The sequence below is a fragment of the Herpailurus yagouaroundi genome, unplaced genomic scaffold, assembly GCF_014898765.1.
Source record: "Herpailurus yagouaroundi ecotype Mexico unplaced genomic scaffold, PumYag 77, whole genome shotgun sequence".
NCBI lineage: Eukaryota > Metazoa > Chordata > Mammalia > Carnivora > Felidae > Herpailurus > Herpailurus yagouaroundi.
Window position 1 is genome coordinate 97,620,949 of NW_024412388.1, and position 16,896 is coordinate 97,637,844.

General features: G+C 40.3%; 1 protein-coding gene across 3 annotated transcripts in view; it reads left to right on the plus strand.

Moving 5' to 3' along the window:
- Positions 1-16,896, plus strand: part of MAGI3 (membrane associated guanylate kinase, WW and PDZ domain containing 3) — a 254,677-nt gene that overhangs the window by 53,542 nt on the left and 184,239 nt on the right. The window lies entirely within an intron of this gene.

The following is a 16,896-nucleotide window of genomic DNA, read 5'->3' on the forward strand; positions in this document are numbered from 1 at the left end:
AAGAGGTCTTTGCCTTTGTAGAGTATAATATATTCTATCAATGACAATAAATTCTCATGTTTCATTATACCTCCCCAATATGCCCCTAATTTAGCCATTCTGTTCTGCTTGCATGTCCCTGAATAGTCCCTCTGATTTTTCACCTACCGGTACTTTCAGTCATGTTTTATAAATGTTTATGGAATGAAAACAATAGTATGACTTTCTTCCCTCATTTTCTTGGTTAATTCGGCTCTCTTTCAGGTTCGCTCACCTCTTGGAGGCATTTCCTGACAGTATGCTCTATACTCTATGTTTCTCTGACATACTCTATTTTAGCACTGGTTAATGCTGAGTTGTGATTAGTAATTCAATATCTCCTTAGTAAGGTGTTTGAAGACCAGGGTCCTGCCTTATTGACATTTTTCCATTTTCATTCAACAAATATTTATTGTATACCTACTCTGTCAGGCACAGTGCTATGGTAGAAGTAAACAAAACGGACAAGGAAGGAAAGTTCTTGCATTCATACTACATACTACATACATACTACAAAAGTATTTTTAATAATACTGTTTTTTTTTTAAGTAAGATTAGTATATTAGGTTTTGTTTTACCATTATGTCTCCAAACCATTTAAAAAATTTTTAATGCTTATTTACTTGTGAAAGAGAGAGAGAGAAAGTGAGTGAGCGTATGAGTGGAGTAGGGGACAGAGGGAGAGGGAGACACAGAATCCGAAACAGGCTCCAGGCTCTGAGCTGTCAGCACAGAGCCCAACGCAGGGCTCAAACTCATGAACTGTGAGATCATGACCTGAGCCAAAGTCAGACACTTAACCTTGGGAGCCACCCAGGCACCCCTGTCTCCAAACCATTTTTCACCCATAAGTCTTCTGTGTTTTATTCTTGTGAAGTTTTATCTTTAAGGCATTTACTGCATCACTTTTGATTTTCATAGCTGCAGTAGTTGGTGTTATGCGACATGTATGTTTTGAAAACCAAGCCTACTGACATTGAAATTCACATCCTATTTTGATAAGTAGTTCACTCTCTTCTTGGATATTCACTTGTAAAATTCTTGGTGCTGAATTTCCAAGGACAGCATGTCTTACACATTTCAGAACACAGGTTTGAAGTTCTAAATTCTTCTTCCTCAAGGAAAATGAGCTTTTAGTGTTATGATAGTGCCCTATACATAATGGGCATTTAATAAGCATTTGTTCATGGTAATAGCCTCTTTGGTTTTCTGTTTCATTGAGTTTCACCCAAAATGATTATTCTTGACTGACTTTAAATAGCTAAATAAATTCTGACCTTCAGTATAATAATTATAATAGCTTCTTTTCATTCTGAATTACAGTGATACTCACTTTCTCTCTTTCCTTCCACTTGACTCTCAAAAATATTAATGTGTAAATTTGGAAGTGTCTCTATTTTCACAGTTGCCAGCCTACTTGAAGCATTTGAGAATGTGCATATGAATTTTGTAAATGGAGGCCTTCAGAAATTAAGGACAATTTAGAGGAGTGATTTATTACCTGAAAAGAATTAATGGTATGATTCTCTGTAACATGTTATTAGATAGTCATATCATTTAGTTATTTATTCTTTCATTCTTGGTTCAGTCACTCACCCATTTATTTAATAAACATTTTTTGAGTGCTTACCATTCGTCAGCCACTGTGCAAGGTGCTGGTGTTACAGAGAGGAATTAAACGTAGTTGATGTGTGGAGGGAGGTCTTTATATTTAAATCTCTAAGGTTTGAAATATTACGGAAGGCTAGAATATAAATATTCACCGGGTGGAAGAAGGAGAGCAAAGAAAAACTCCATGGGATTTTAACTTTTTCTGGCATCCCACTTAACCATTCCGTGAGATGTAGCAAATGATGTTCTGATATTTTGGATTGATCTTTCTTAAGTTATGGATTTTGGAAATGCAAATAGCACCTGGTTATCACTCTGCATCTTCCAGTGTCTTTTTAGTTCTTTGAAAAAGTAATTCAGAAAGAGCAGGGGAAGGGCAAAAAGAGAGGCAGAGAATCCCATATCAGCACGCCAGCCCCACACGGGGCTCAGTCTCACAACTCCGGGACCCTGACCTGAGCCAAAATCAAGAGCTGGATGCTTAACTGACTGAGCCACCCAAGAGCCCCATAAATCTTTAAGTGCCTCATATTTGTCACAGTGAGTGTGGGGATTGAATTAAGTGTTTGGAAATAATGCTTGTTGAAAAGCATGCATATAAACATGTGCATTTTGTGACAGCTGATGTCAGATGAATTATTTAATATCTGAGCAATTCAAAATGATGAATAATTAGAATTCTTATAGAATAATGTAAACTATTTTGTAGATTTACAGAAATTATAGTTTGATCAGAAAAAAGTCTAAAAAACAATAATTTTCTTCTCATTAAAGCTCTTTGTAATTCCAGCATGTTGGCAAAATATGTACTTTTATTTAAGTGAAATCATGTAATTGCCTTCTGTATTAAATTTTGTTATGTGTAGAGAACCAAATTAGGACATGAAAACCTTAATGAGATAAAAGCAGATTTCTCTCATGGCCAGTTGGTTTATAAGAAGGGTAAAGATTCTACACAGCAGCTCGTATATTTAAAGCCTAAGTTATTTTTATTCTGTGTTTTTATTTACAAGTGATTAATGAATTAATCCATAGGTTAGCAAGGAGGTTTAAAATATTCAAAATGAAAAGCTAGGCTATTAGGGAGTGGTGTTAACTTTTTCATTTACTTAAAATGGAAAAGATGTTACTTAACTGTTGATCTGGGTAATAATGTTACTACTTCAAAGGGAATGTGAAACAGCACTTTTCCCCCTTTGTGGTAGTCCTTTAATAAACATCCTTTTGTTGTTGTTGTTGTTGTTGCTGTTGTTTTGTTGAAACACTTTGGAGGCGGAATTGTAGTTGTACAAGTTATATTAAAACAAGGTCACTCTTAAAATTCTGAATCTTTTTTTAAAAAATTTTTATTTAAAAAGCAGTGGAAAGCCCATTTTGTTGTGCTGCAGTTCTGCACTCCAAACTGCTCCTTGGAAAGGTACTGATTATCATCAGTCTGGTAGTTACTTTGACTAGATGAATTACATACTATGTTTTATTCAGTCTCTACTCCCAGAGTGAAGTAACTTGTGTGGGTGTGTATGTAATACACAAAAAGAAAAGGTCTTCCTTTTCCCCCTAAGGCATTCCAGGTTTTTGTGAGGATGCATCTGTAGTCATTTGAACATAGCATTGACAAAGAATTCAAATAAGAATAAAAACAATATTGTACCAAATATTTTAAGGCTGTTTTAAAATAAAGTAATTAAGGGGGGGGGGTGCTGGGTTGCGCAGTCCATTAAGCATCTGACTTTGGCTCTGGTCATGATCTCACCGTTCAGAAGTTTGAGCTCAGAGCCTAGAGCCTGCTTCAGATTCTGTGTCTCCCTCTCTCTCTGCCCCTACCCCATTTGCACTCTGTCTGTCTCTGTCTCTCTGTCAAAAATAAACATTTAAAAAAGTAAAATAAAGAAATGAAAAGTAACAGTCTTAGAAATCTAATTCCTTTGATGTTTTTTCTCCCCAGTCCCATGCTTGGCCTACTTTTTACAATACTTTTTTTTTTTTTAATGTAACTTTACATAACTATTGCTTAATGTTAGTATTGCTTAAATTTTAATATTTCTTTTTTAATCTTTACAAGCTTGAAATTCAACTTGTCCTTATTTATTAATGTTTAATAAGAATAGTAGAGTTGGAATTAGAGCAAGCATCTGTTCCATTTTAAGTGGATTACTACTTCCTTCATTCATAACTAGCTAAATAACTTGATTTTTCTAGACCCTTGCTTTCCTCCCTTCTTTCTCTTTCTCGCCCATCTCATTATCTTGAAATTAATTTGTGTTTTTCAGATTTTTTTCCCCCTCAGGTAGTAAACAGGAAAAGAAGGAAGAATTTAGAGATTACTTGATTTTTCATTCACTTATTTAACCAGGTCTGCCACTGGCAGGACTATCTGTTTACTACCTTTGTATGTATTGAATACATATGTATTCCATATATTCACTTACTTTTTCAGTCCAAAAATATATAGAATTAATCTTTTTTTTTTTTGTAACTTGTATTTAGAGTGGCATGGTTAATAGTTCAGAAGCTCAGAGGCTTGTCTCCTTACTTTCTCTTTGTATACGACTTTTGCGGTGGGGGGGGGGGTATCTTTCTTCAGTATACCCCCTCGACCTTCACTGGCAATCATCCTTTTTTATATAAGGACTTTTTTAAAAATATTTTTAAAATATTTATTTTTGAGGGAGTACGTACGTTCAGAGAGTTGAGAGTGGGGTGGGGTTGGGCAGAGAGAGAGGGAGAGAAGGAATCCAAACCACGCTCTGTTCTGAGAGCAGAGAGCGTGAAGGAGGGGTGGGTGGTGGCTTGATCTCTTGAACTGGGAGATCATGACCTGAGTCAAAGTCAGACGCTCAACTGAGCCACCCAGGTGCCCCTGTATAAGGATTTTTGTAGTCTGTTCCTTGCCTAACTCTCGAGCCCCTTCTCTGGTCACTCTTCGATGAGCCCCAGTTATATTGAATGACTTGTAGTTCCTGAAGTATATCTTGTTTTCTCTTCCCTCTGTGGCTTTGCACAGACTGTTCCCTCTGCCTAGAGCACTCTTGTGCTTGTTGCCCCGCCCTTTCTCATGGCTGGGCAAGCTCCTTTAAGCCTGTTCAGAGGTCATTTCCTCCAGTCACTTCATGATCTCTCCTCCTCTGTGTTTCCCAGCATCGTACGTAAGCCTCTAAGATGACTGTATGGCATTATTTGTCACCTCCCTAGGCCACGAGCTTTGTGAGAACACAAATGGACTCTTTTCTCTCTTTCTCTCTCTCTCCATGCTTTGCGCAGAGCACTTAAATGATAGAACGGAGAGGGGGAAGGGAAACTGAAGTTTGAACATCTCATATGCCAGGGAACATGCTTAGTTATTTTGGAAACACCCGAATGAATTCAATTGCTGCAACAATTTTGGAAGGACATGTTATTCTCTCCATTTTATACTTCAGAAAACTGAAGTTGATTTGCCCAGTGATATATAGTTAGTAAGTAGTAGAGTCAGGATTTAAACCCAGGCCTGGTTTGACTCTAGTCTCTGGCGATTTCCTTTGACCTCGCTGCTTCCTCAGTCATAAGGATGGAGCAGTTGATGGTGGGCATCAAGGTAGCAGAAAGAACATGGACTTGGACCTCAGACAGATCTGGGTTTAAATTCTAATTTGCCATTTCACCAACTGTTGGCAAGTTTGATCATCTCCATAAATCTGTTTTCCCTTTGAAAAATGTGGCTAATAACACTGCCTACTTCAGGCGATTGCAGTGAGAATCAAAATAATGTAGAAAGAGGGTTTTATGGTGCTGCTTTATAGATGGCAGTCGTATCGGATCGCGTTATATTTAGCTATAGGCAAAAGAAAGACCGACTAACAAAGGTTCAAGCAAAGAAAGATTTTAAATGCTTCACGTAAGTCTGGCGAATCGTCTTCAGTGACTTAAGTTTCTTTTTCTCATAGTGGCAGGGTATCTCTGAAGTCTCCCGCATCATGTCAAGAGCTGGAGAAAGCGAGGAGGCGTGGACCACAGTAATAGCTAACTGCTCTCCTAGCCACAGTCCCGCCATGACCCCAGCTATGAGGACGACTGTGACATGGGGGGATGGGATGGGCCTCAGACCAGTAATCATTCTTCATCTTTCACCTCCACAAGGGACGAGCACACCGGTCCCTCCCATAAAACTGTCCTACGTTCCTCCAGTAGTTGGGTTGCTGCTATGCGTGAGGACAGACCACCGAAAACAGTCACCAGGTGTGCTTGTCACCTCATTAGGCTGAGGCAGTGAACAAGTGAGTGTGCTCACTTTTTTTTTTTTTTTAATTTTTTTTTTCAACGTTTATTTATTTTTGGGACAGAGAGAGACAGAGCATGAACGGGGGAGGGGCAGAGAGAGAGGGAGACACAGAATCGGAAACAGGCTCCAGGCTCTGAGCCATCAGCCCAGAGCCTGACGCGGGGCTTGAACTCACGGACCGCGAGATCGTGACCTGGCTGAAGTCGGACGCTTAACCGACTGCGCCACCCAGGCGCCCCTAGTGTGCTCACTTTTAATCCCTATCGAGGTAAGGCCAAGAGCAGATCCGCTATGTTCTTCTTGTCCTTCTAGAATTATCTAGGTGCTAACATTTCGCAAAACAGCTTTTCAGTCATTTTTCTGATCTCGTTGGCTTATCCACTCTTACAAAAAACTGCTACAGCTTCTGACTGCGTCCCTTACCCCCACCGCCCACCTCCCCCAGCCAACACACCAAACAACAAAAGCCAGATGGACGACAATTACCCCTAGACAGACAGCAACACAACCTTATAGCGTCATTGGAGTCCTTTGGGTGGTTTGAGGTGTTGCTGTTTTTTGAGAGAGACCAAAAGCTTCAGCTTCCACAGCCCGAAGTTGGTGGTGTTCCCAAAGTCACTACTTCTCCCTTAGTATCTTATGTTTGGGACTTCCCCTGCCCCCCTCATCGGGCTCAGAACAACAGGATCTTCTTTAGTTCTGCCTCCTACCACCCAGCTTCTTGGTGTTGGAATTTTTTACAATTATTAGACCTCCTTCCACCTGCTCATCCTGTTGGTTTTTGGCTGATGGGGGAGGAAAGGGAAACTGGACTGTGGAGCTCCTTCTGCTTTGCAGGTGAGGGGGGACGTGTCTGTCATGCTCATTCTGCTCATTTCTAGAGCAGAGTTTGCTCTACAGACAGTGGTAGGAAGGGTGTTTGTATTATATACCGTCATTAGGTCTCTACTTCATTCACATTTTGGAGCCTGACCTGAGATCTAACTACCCTCATACGTTATTCCTATACAGAGATATTCATTGACTTCCAACCCATTTGAAAACAAACACTTGGAATAGTGTGCAACGTGTGAATGTCTATGTTTGAGCCTCACCTTTCTGTGTGTTGGTAGGATGCTGGAGTAACACTCATCTGAAGTGACTCAGGGACTGGTTAATTAGTCCCTCTATATTAAAAAGTAAAGTGTACAGAAGATCTGAGCCTTGAATGCAGAATGCAGAATGTTCTTTCCTGTGTGTGCATCATATAATTTTTTCTTTTTAATATTCACATTTTGAAGCTTCAGTTGTTTTTCCATTAGAGCTTCACTCAGAGAGCTTAGAGATATATATGCAAAGAATAATGTCTGTTTATTGCATGACTTTAAAAAAAATTTTTTTTTTTTAACGTTTATTTATTTTTTGAGAGACAGAGACAGAGCATGAGCTGGGAAGCGGGCAGAGAGAGAGGGGGAGTCACAGATTCCGAAGCAGGCTCCAGGCTCCGAGCTGTCAGCACAGAGCCCGACACAGGGCTCAAACCCATGAACCATGAGATCATGACCTGAGCGGAAGTTGGCCGCCCAACCGACTGAGCCACCCAGGCACCTCTGTTTATTGCATGACTCTTATTAAGCTTCATTCTTTGGCTCCACTATGTTTTACAAATTGATGTTAATGCCAGATTTTCCACAACTTAGGTTTACTGAATGGTTTTTAGTTATTCAGAAGCCACTGATAATTTTGGAAAATAATAATACACATAGCGATGATGATCGGGTTCAACTTCCAAATATTGGGAGGCATATATGCTTTAATGTGACAACTTTTAGAAACCGTTTTGAGGTAGATGAAGCAAAGGCAGAAGATAGGTTGAGAAGCAGATGTTATATGACTAAAGTACCCAGCTGTGTACTAACAAAATGAATCTCATGCCGATTAGTTAACAATTCTTTGGCAGTCAGAGACATATGTAAAGCAGTAAGCACAGCATGGGGAAATAAAAAAAAAATTAAAAGCATTTTCCAAGCTTAAAACATTGGCAGTGTCTGGTCTACCATCTGTGTTACTGAAAAGTTGATTTTGTTGTGGTAAGTCATACCAAGGTCACTCCCCAAAAATAATTGGTTAACCCATAGAGTCTGCATTCTCAGATTAGCATTACATGTCTTGGCACTTGGAATTAGTGAAAAATGTTATTTCAATAAAGTAAATTTCACTTGGGTGTATGTAAATAGAATTTCCAATTGGCACTTCATGTCTGTTATGAAACGGGTTTTTTTTGTTTTTGTTCAGTTCTTGTTTGAATTCTTTCAGGTAAAATTGATCAGTTTTTTTTTTTTTAATTTTTTTTTCAACGTTTATTTATTTTTGGGACAGAGAGAGACAGAGCATGAACGGGGGACGGGCAGAGAGAGAGGGAGACACAGAATCGGAAACAGGCTCCAGGCTCCGAGCCATCAGCCCAGAGCCCGACGCGGGGCTCGAACTCACGGACCACGAGATCATGACCTGGCTGAAGTCGGACGCTTAACCGACTGCGCCACCCAGGCGCCCCAAAATCGATCAATTTTTAACAATTTTTCTATCAGGATGCTTCTTGGCCCAGTTTAGTTGTAGGACCATTTAAATGCAAAGTAAAGTGCTGCTGACCCTTCCTGTCGTGGTCTTCTGGTAAGAAAAGGCAGGCTTTCTTGTCCTAAAAGTCCTCCTCCTTTGCTTGAATAGATGGTAGTCAGGAGGATGGCCTACTTAGGCTAAAAGTTCACTGTTGAGTACTTAAAATAATCTGTTCCATTTTCCCTTACAGGACCAACAATTGAAAATTTATACCCATAGATTATTTCTTTATACTGCCTCATCTCTTTGTAATTAGTTTCTTTTGGCTCAGCAATTTTCTTCCTCAGTAATGAGAGATGTTGCAAACCACAACATGGGGTTTTCTTAGAAGTAAAATGAAATATCTTAAAATTTTATGGACATCAAGTCCAATATAATTTGTCTGAAATGAAAACAAGAATAATCAAACATTTATTAATGTGTGGGTATGATTAAATTAGGTTGCAAAAGAGTTCATCAACTTTGGTATTCATATTCTTATGTTAATGGTGTGCAGCGAATTAAAAACATATTTTTACTCTGATTCAAGAACTAAATGAAGATAGTTCTTATGCTACCACGGATCTGGAAGGAGATTCTTTCATTAAAGCATTCAAGCTTCTTTATAAAATATAACTTATTTTTAAACTAAAAGCTAGGATTCTGAGGGCCTTGACATCGCATATAATTTATTATATTGTTCTGGTTATGATGTCTACAAATACTTTTGCCCATTGGCTGGTCTTATTTTTTGCCCATATAGCTTTGCTTCTGATTAGAGTTGAAATGTTTTATGTACAGAATATAGTAATGGTGCCTTGTTGAGTACTGAGAGAGAAGCTTCGGTCTGGGTAAGCACCTTTCTGGCAGAAGCATATGAAGCTTAGTACGGAAGTGGACCCAGAAGGAAGGCTGCATGCACTGAAAGGAGTAAATTATAAAAAGAAAAAGGAAAGAGAGAAAAGTAGTGGTCGTTATTGGCATTTAGAGATTTACAACAGAGTCTTCTAGATACTCCATTAATTCATACAGTGTCTTTGTGTACTGGGGTCTTAGGACTACAGAAAGAAAGCTTCTTATAACTGTTACTGTCTCTGTAACTATATTTCTCAAAATAAAACAAATGTTACAGTTCTGTAACATGTATTTTAGGAAATATATTTACTTGACTAAAACAATTTTAAAATTACCATTCAAGACACATTTTCATATTTAAAATTTGTCATGTCTTGGGGTACCTGGGTGGCTCAGTTGGTTAAGCAGCCGACTCTCGGTTTCGGCTTAGATCCTGACCTTGCGGTTTGGGAGTTCGAGTCCCACATCAGCTCTGTGCTTAAAGTAGGGGTCTGTTTGGGATTCTCTCTCCCACTCTCTCTGCCCCTCCCCCACTCGCTTTCTCTGTCTCTCAAAAATAAATAAACTTAAAAAGAATAAAACATGGGGCGCCTGGGTGGCGCAGTCGGTTGAGCGTCCGACTTCAGCCAGGTCACGATCTCGCGGTCTGTGAGTTCGAGCCCCGCGTCGGGCTCTGGGCTGATGGCTCAGAGCCTGGAGCCTGTTTCCGATTCTGTGTCTCCCTCTCTCTGCCCCTCCCCCGTTCATGCTCTGTCTCTCTCTGTCCCAAAAATAAATAAATGTTGAAAAAAAAAAAAAAGAATAAAACATAAAATTTGTCAACTATACTAAACATTCTTTTAATTTCAAAATAAGGTAAATAAAAATTGATCATATCATCAGTGAAATAATTTTTCCTAAAATTCTGTACTTGCTTATTTTTTAAAGAAGAGGTTTAATGATATTTGTTGAAAACCTATGTTATAAACATCATTACTTTATTACATTAAATCCTTTTAATTTTTATGCCAGTACTTTCAAATTTTCCATTACCATAATGATGGAGAGAGAAGGAAGTTTCATTTAAGGATTCAGTTTTGTTAAGCAAATGAAGAGTATGAATAGCATTTAATTTTTTTTTTTTTTTTTTTGGCTGTGGACAATATACTTCATTGATGGTACTTGGCAAGGTAGGACTCCCCAAGCCCCTCCCCTTCTTCAAGGGGGTCTGGGCTAGAAACTGTGGAGGTCGGGAGAGTCTCACTGTGTTGGGGGATGAGTTGGTGCAAGGACTCCCCAGCAGCTGAGGGCCTCTCTTTACCTCTTGCTGTTGCTGGGGCTGGTGGTCCAGGGGGCTCTTATTCCTTGGAGGCCATGTGGACCATAAGGCCCACCACCTGGTAGCTGAGCCAAATTTATTTGTCATACCTGGAAAAGAACTTGACAAAGTGGTCATTGAGAGCAATGCAGCCTCAGCATCAGAGGTGGAAGAGTAAGTGTCACTTATTAAAGTTGCAGGTGACAACCTGGTCCTCAGTGTAGTCCAGGATGCCCTTAAAGGAGCCCTCTAGTGCCTGTTTCCCCTCTTTGCTGATGTCGTGGTGTTTGGCAGCTTTTTCTAGGTAGAAGTTCAGATCCATGACTGACACATTGGGGGTAGGGACACAGAAGGCCATGCCTGTGAGTTTCCTGTTAAGTTCACGGATGACCTTTCTTACATCGTGGCAGTGCCAGTAGAAGCAGGGATGATGATCTGGGTGGCCCCTGAGCTGTCATGCCACGGCTTTCCAGAGTGGCCGTCCATGGTCTTCTGGGTGGCAGTGATGGCATGGAGTCATGAGTCATGAGTCCTTCCATGTTGCCAAAGTTATCAAGATTGCCTTGGCCAGAGGAGCCACGCTGTTAGTGGTGCAAGAGGCGTTGCTGACAACCTTGAGAGAGTTACCATACTTCTCGTGGTTCATGCCCATCACAAACATGGGAGCATCAGGAGAAGGGGCAGAGATGGTGACCCTCTTGGGCCCACCCTTCAAGTGAGCCCCAGCCTTTCTCCATGGTGGTGAAGACTCGACCGCATACTCAGCACCAGCATCACCCTATTTGATGTTGGTGTGATCTCACTCCTGGAAGAGGAGATGGGCTGTCTGTTGGGGAAAAGTTTAGCCATTCTCAGCTTTGACTGTGCCATTGAATTTGCCATGGCTGGAATCATACTGGAATAGGTAGACCATATAGTTGAGGAGAATGAAGGGATAATTGGTGGTGACATATCTACTTTGCCAGGGTTAAAAGCAGCCCAGGTGAACAGGCGCCCTGGACAGCCAAATCTGTTTACTCCAGCCTTCACCATCATGTCTTGGGGACTTGGCTGGTATTGGCGTCAGAAGATGCGGCTGTCTGTTGAATGGGGAGGAGTAGAGAGCCAGCGTTTAATCTATTAACATGCTTATACTATGTATATCAATGAGTGGTGTGACTTTTGGGATGTCTCTTCATTTTGCGCGTCTTAGTTTTCTCACCTAGGAGATAAATAGCACGATACAGTAGATAAACTCCGAACTCTATATTTAGGAGACAGTAGGTTTTTTATTAAGTCCAAATCCTGTAGCATGGTGTTCAAGGCCTTTCATAGCTGGAAATTTTTTGTTATATTTTAATTTACTTCCACAAATCCTGTTGTGGCATTCACCATTCTCTAGACTTACAGATTCTGTCTGTGGGGCCCAAGCAGAAGTCTAGTATACTTAGCTAATCTCCATGCTTATCCCCATTTACAGTTCTTCCTCTATTTCCTGTCATGGTCTGTGAGATTATGGTTAACCTTGTCATTCTATGTAGCAGGCTGTACATGTATTCAATCCTTACAACAACCCTATGACATGTAGACACTATTATTATCTCCATTTTACAGAGGAAACGGAAACCCGTAGACATGAAGTCCTTGCCCGACATCAACAGCTGAAATGGGTCAGGGCCAAACCTCTAACCCAGGAATGTGTTTTCAAATCCTAGCAAGCCTTAACTTCTAAGTGACATTGCCTCCTCTCTATGCAGCCACCCAAATCCCGTTGGTTCTACCTTATAAATAAGATGCAGGAGCCTTTCCTCATCTGTCCTTCCCCTGCCATTATTTAATTTAGATTCTCCATCCTTATCATCCGGACTGTTGTGTGAGTCTCCCGGCTGGTCTTCCTGTACCTGTACTCTGCTTGCCTAATATAGGAGTCGATGATTCACATCCCTTAATGGTTTCCTCATATAGGTTAAACTGTAAGATTCTCAACATTTATAGTCTGTCCCCAGTTTATATTACCTGCTCACTTTCCTCCTGTATTATACTATAGATTCCTTGAATCTGGGGGTTAATATCTTTGTATTCCTCACAATACTGTGGAAATAACTGCTTGGAGAATAGTTGTTGACTTTAGACCAAGGCAGATGCTGGCTTGGCAATTCAGTATACTTTGCTAGGATTAAAGTGAATTATTCTGTGTAGTAGGAATAGTAAGATTATTTTAGTATATTAATAATTCACACATTATTATTTTAATGTAGTAATAATTCATACAGTCCTCCAGTAATATTAATTTGAGTTAGTGAGATCTTAAGTTATTACATGCAGTTGTTCTGAGTTCCTGTAGAAATTTTTTTTTTTTCCAGAAGGGAATTGATAGAATTGAGACCTAGCAAAAGCTTCAATATTAGGTTTTAGACATTTATTGTGGTACAGAATAAAAACAAACAGTCATTGACTTGTTGGTAGAAATCAGTGTCAAAAAGTTATGATATTTACCTTGTGTAAGTAAGTCTGGAATCGGGATCTTTTACGGTGCTCAAAATTTACCAGTGATTCGTGAACCACCCTAAGGGAACAGTGTGGGTAATCGGTTTAATCCCATACTTGGTTTTGTTTTCATTTGCAGCACTTCTTTTTAAGTCTTTTTTAATCTAAACTTTTGATGGGTACATTGAAACGTGGTAAAAGTTATGGGTTACTAGTTGTGACGTTACTTTTAATAAAAATGTTTACGTCACAAACACATACTTACCAGGCATATGGGTGAGCAAGTTTCATGATAGATAAAATATTTAAAAGAGGCTTCATTTAATACCTCTGTAAGTGTTACCACCTGTACTTTTTGTATGTTTGTTCGATACTTTAAAAAATTGAGCTATAATTATATATAATAAAATTTACCTTTTAATAGTGTGCGATTCAGTGCTTTTAGTATATCCACAAAGTTGTGTGGCTATCACCAATCTATAATTCCAGGAGACTTTTTACCACCCCACAAAGAGACTGATGTTCACTAGCAAGAACTTGCCTTTCTTATCTTTGCCGAGTCCCTGGCAACCAGTAATCTGTTTGTCCCTATCGGTTGACCTCTTCTGGGCATTTCGTGTGGGTTTCTACAATATGTGGCCGTTTGTGTCTGGGCTTCTTTCACTTAGCGTGTTTCCAAGGTTCATGCATTGTCTTAGCAAAGTATTAGCTCTTCATTCCTTTTCAGAGTGGGATCATGTTCCGCTGTGTGGCTTTCACATTGTGTTCATCCATTCACCAGTTGATGGACATTTATGTCCACAGCATTGTGAGGAATACAAAGATATTAACCCCCAGACTCAAGGAATCTACAGTATAATACAGGAGGAAAGTGAGCAGTTCTCCTTCTTGACTATTATGCATAATGCTGTTATACAAGTTTGTATGTGAGTATGTGTTTTCTGTTCTCTTGGATCTCTACCTAGCGGCAGAATTGCTGAGTACTGTGGTACATCTGTGTTTAGCCATTTGAGAACCTGCTAGACTGTTTTCCAAAGTGGCCGCAGCACCTTGTGTTCCCGCCGGCAGTGCAGTGTATGAGGAGTCCAGTTTCTCCATATCCTCACCAACACTTGGTATTGTGTGTCTTTTGTGGATAGCCATTCTGGGGGAGGCGGAGGGAGAAACGATTGCTAAGATGAGTGAGTTCGCTTATGACGATAAATTAATGAAGTAATTATTTTCCAGTTTTCAGAAAATGGATTCAATTTACATTTTCTTCTAGAACTATTATTAAATAATTGAAACCTATTAATCACACCAGCTCCAGATACTTAAAATTAAATATTCTTTAAAAAATTACACATGTAAATGTTTCATAAATGGTTCTGGTACTCCATCACCTAAATAAATGTGAGAACTACTATTTTTAAATATTTAAGGCAAAGTGCTTAAGCTCACAGAACACTTACTTTTTCTTTCTTTGTGTATGTTGATTGTGAAAGGACAATTCTCTTGTCAGTATATTTACACGGATTCTTTTTTTTTTTTTTTAATTTTTTTTTTAACATTTATTTATTTTTGAGACAGAGAGAGACAGAGCATGAATGGGGGAGGGGCAGAGAGAGAGGGAGACACAGAATCGGAAGCAGGCTCCAGGCTCTGAGCCCAGAGCCTGATGCGGGGCTCGAACTCACAGACCGCGAGATCATGACCTGAGCCGAAGTCGGACGCTCAACCGACTGAGCCACCCAGGCGCCCCCGGATTCTTTTTTTTTTATTTTTATTTTTTAACGTTTATTTTTGAGACAGAGAGAGACACAGCATGAACGGGGGAGGGTCAGAGAGAGGGAGACACAGAATCTGAAACGGGCTCCAGGCTCTGAACTGTCAGCACAGAGCCCGACACGGGGCTCGAACTCACAGACCGCGAGACCATGACCTGAGCCGAAGTCGGCTGCTTAGCCGACTGAGCCACCCAGGTGCCCCTATTTACACTGATTCTAATAGGGTTAGAAGTGTAGTTGAAAATAGCCTTTTAAGTCTTTCCTTTTAAAATATGCAAATGTAGCATTTTGGTAGGTTCGCATAAATGGGTATTGGAACTTTAAGTGACTAAAAATGAAAATAAGCTATAATAGGAGATAAGTCTGGTGCTAGTTTTGGTAGTATTCACTATATTTTAAGTAGACAAATACTGGTAAAGAATGAGCAAATAATGCATTTAATCATTTTCTTCAGTTGGACTGAAATACAGCCAAGAAGCTTCTTTTGAGGCAGTAGTGTGGAGAAAAGGCAATTAGAGCACTGTGAATGATTCTCTGTACTGAAAGTCATAGTTGGGCTTTTTGTTGATTTTCTATGTGAGCATATACAGCTAATTTGACTAATATTCTCAAATACTTCTTGAGGATGTATATAAGAATAAGGATTCAGGGTTTTGGTTGTTGTTGCTTATTTACTTTTGAGAGACAGCATGAGCCGGGGAAGGACAGAGAAAAGAGAGGGGAGGAGAGAACCCAAAGCAGGCTCCACCCTGTCTGTGCAGAGCCCAGTGCAAGGCTTGATCTCACAAACCATGAGATCATGACCTGAGCCGAAATCAAGAGTCAGATGCCTAACTGACCGAGCCACCCAGGCGCCCCAGGATTAGGTTTTAATGTTAGAATAGGCCTTGTGCATGGTGTAGCGTGATCACTGTAGTAAAGATCCTTTCTTTACCCAAGCTGCTGCCTGGGCGTTGAAGTGACTGGCCGATCTCCGCCCATTCTTCTCCTTTAACATTACTTGGCACCAGTGTCCCTGAGGTTGAAAGAGTAGAATTGTCAGTGTTCTCTTATATAACGGGTGGGAAAAGTTGTTTTAACTGATTAATAATCTGTGTATGGTAGTACATCTGTGTTCTTTCCCTCATCTGTTGGTAGGGATGATATCTTGCAAACTAATGTCCTAGCCCTTAGGTTACTGTGACATGCCTGCTCAGATTACTATGATGTTTCTTCATATAGGTAGCCCTCATTTCTTGTAAAGTAATGATTTACAGTATCATGATCCAAATACATTTTGTTAATTATTATTTATTAAGTAATCTCTATGCCCAATGTGGGGCTTGAACTCCCAACCCTGAGATTGAGAGTCGCACGCCCTACTGACTGAGCCAGCCAGGTGCCCCAATCCAAGTGCATTTTTTTTTTCCTGTTTATTTATTTTTGAGACAGAGCATGAGTGGGGGAAGGGCAAAGAGAGAGGGAGACACAGAATCCCAAGCAGGCTCCAGGCTCTGAGCTGTCAGCACAGAGCCCGATGCGGGGCTCCAACCCACAAGCTGTGAGATCATGACCTGAGCCGAAGTTGGATCCCCAACCAACTGAGCCACCCAGGTGCCCCAAATGCATTTGTAAAAAAAATTTAATGTTTATTTTTAAAAGAGAGAGACAGAATGCAAGTGGGGGAGGAGCAGAGAGAGAGGGAGGTACAGAATCGGAAGCAGGCTCCAGGCCTTGAGCTGTCAGCACAGAACCTGATGCGGGGCTCGAACTCACAAGCGGTGAGATCATGACCTGAGCTGAAGTTGGACACTCAACCGACTGAGCCACCCTGGTGCCCCCAAATGCATTTTTAAATGTTACGTTAGTTGCTTAAAAGAAGAAGAACATTTTGCAGCAGCAGGTGGCAATAATGTGACATATTGGATGTTAATGGATTGGTGCTGACATAGGTGCCTGGGCCAAATAAAATGGGTAAGGAGGGAGTGATGGTGAGTGATGGATGCGAACGACATCACAGTAGTATGGCAGATAAGGTGTGAGTCATCGTTTATTCCATGTTGGGGCAG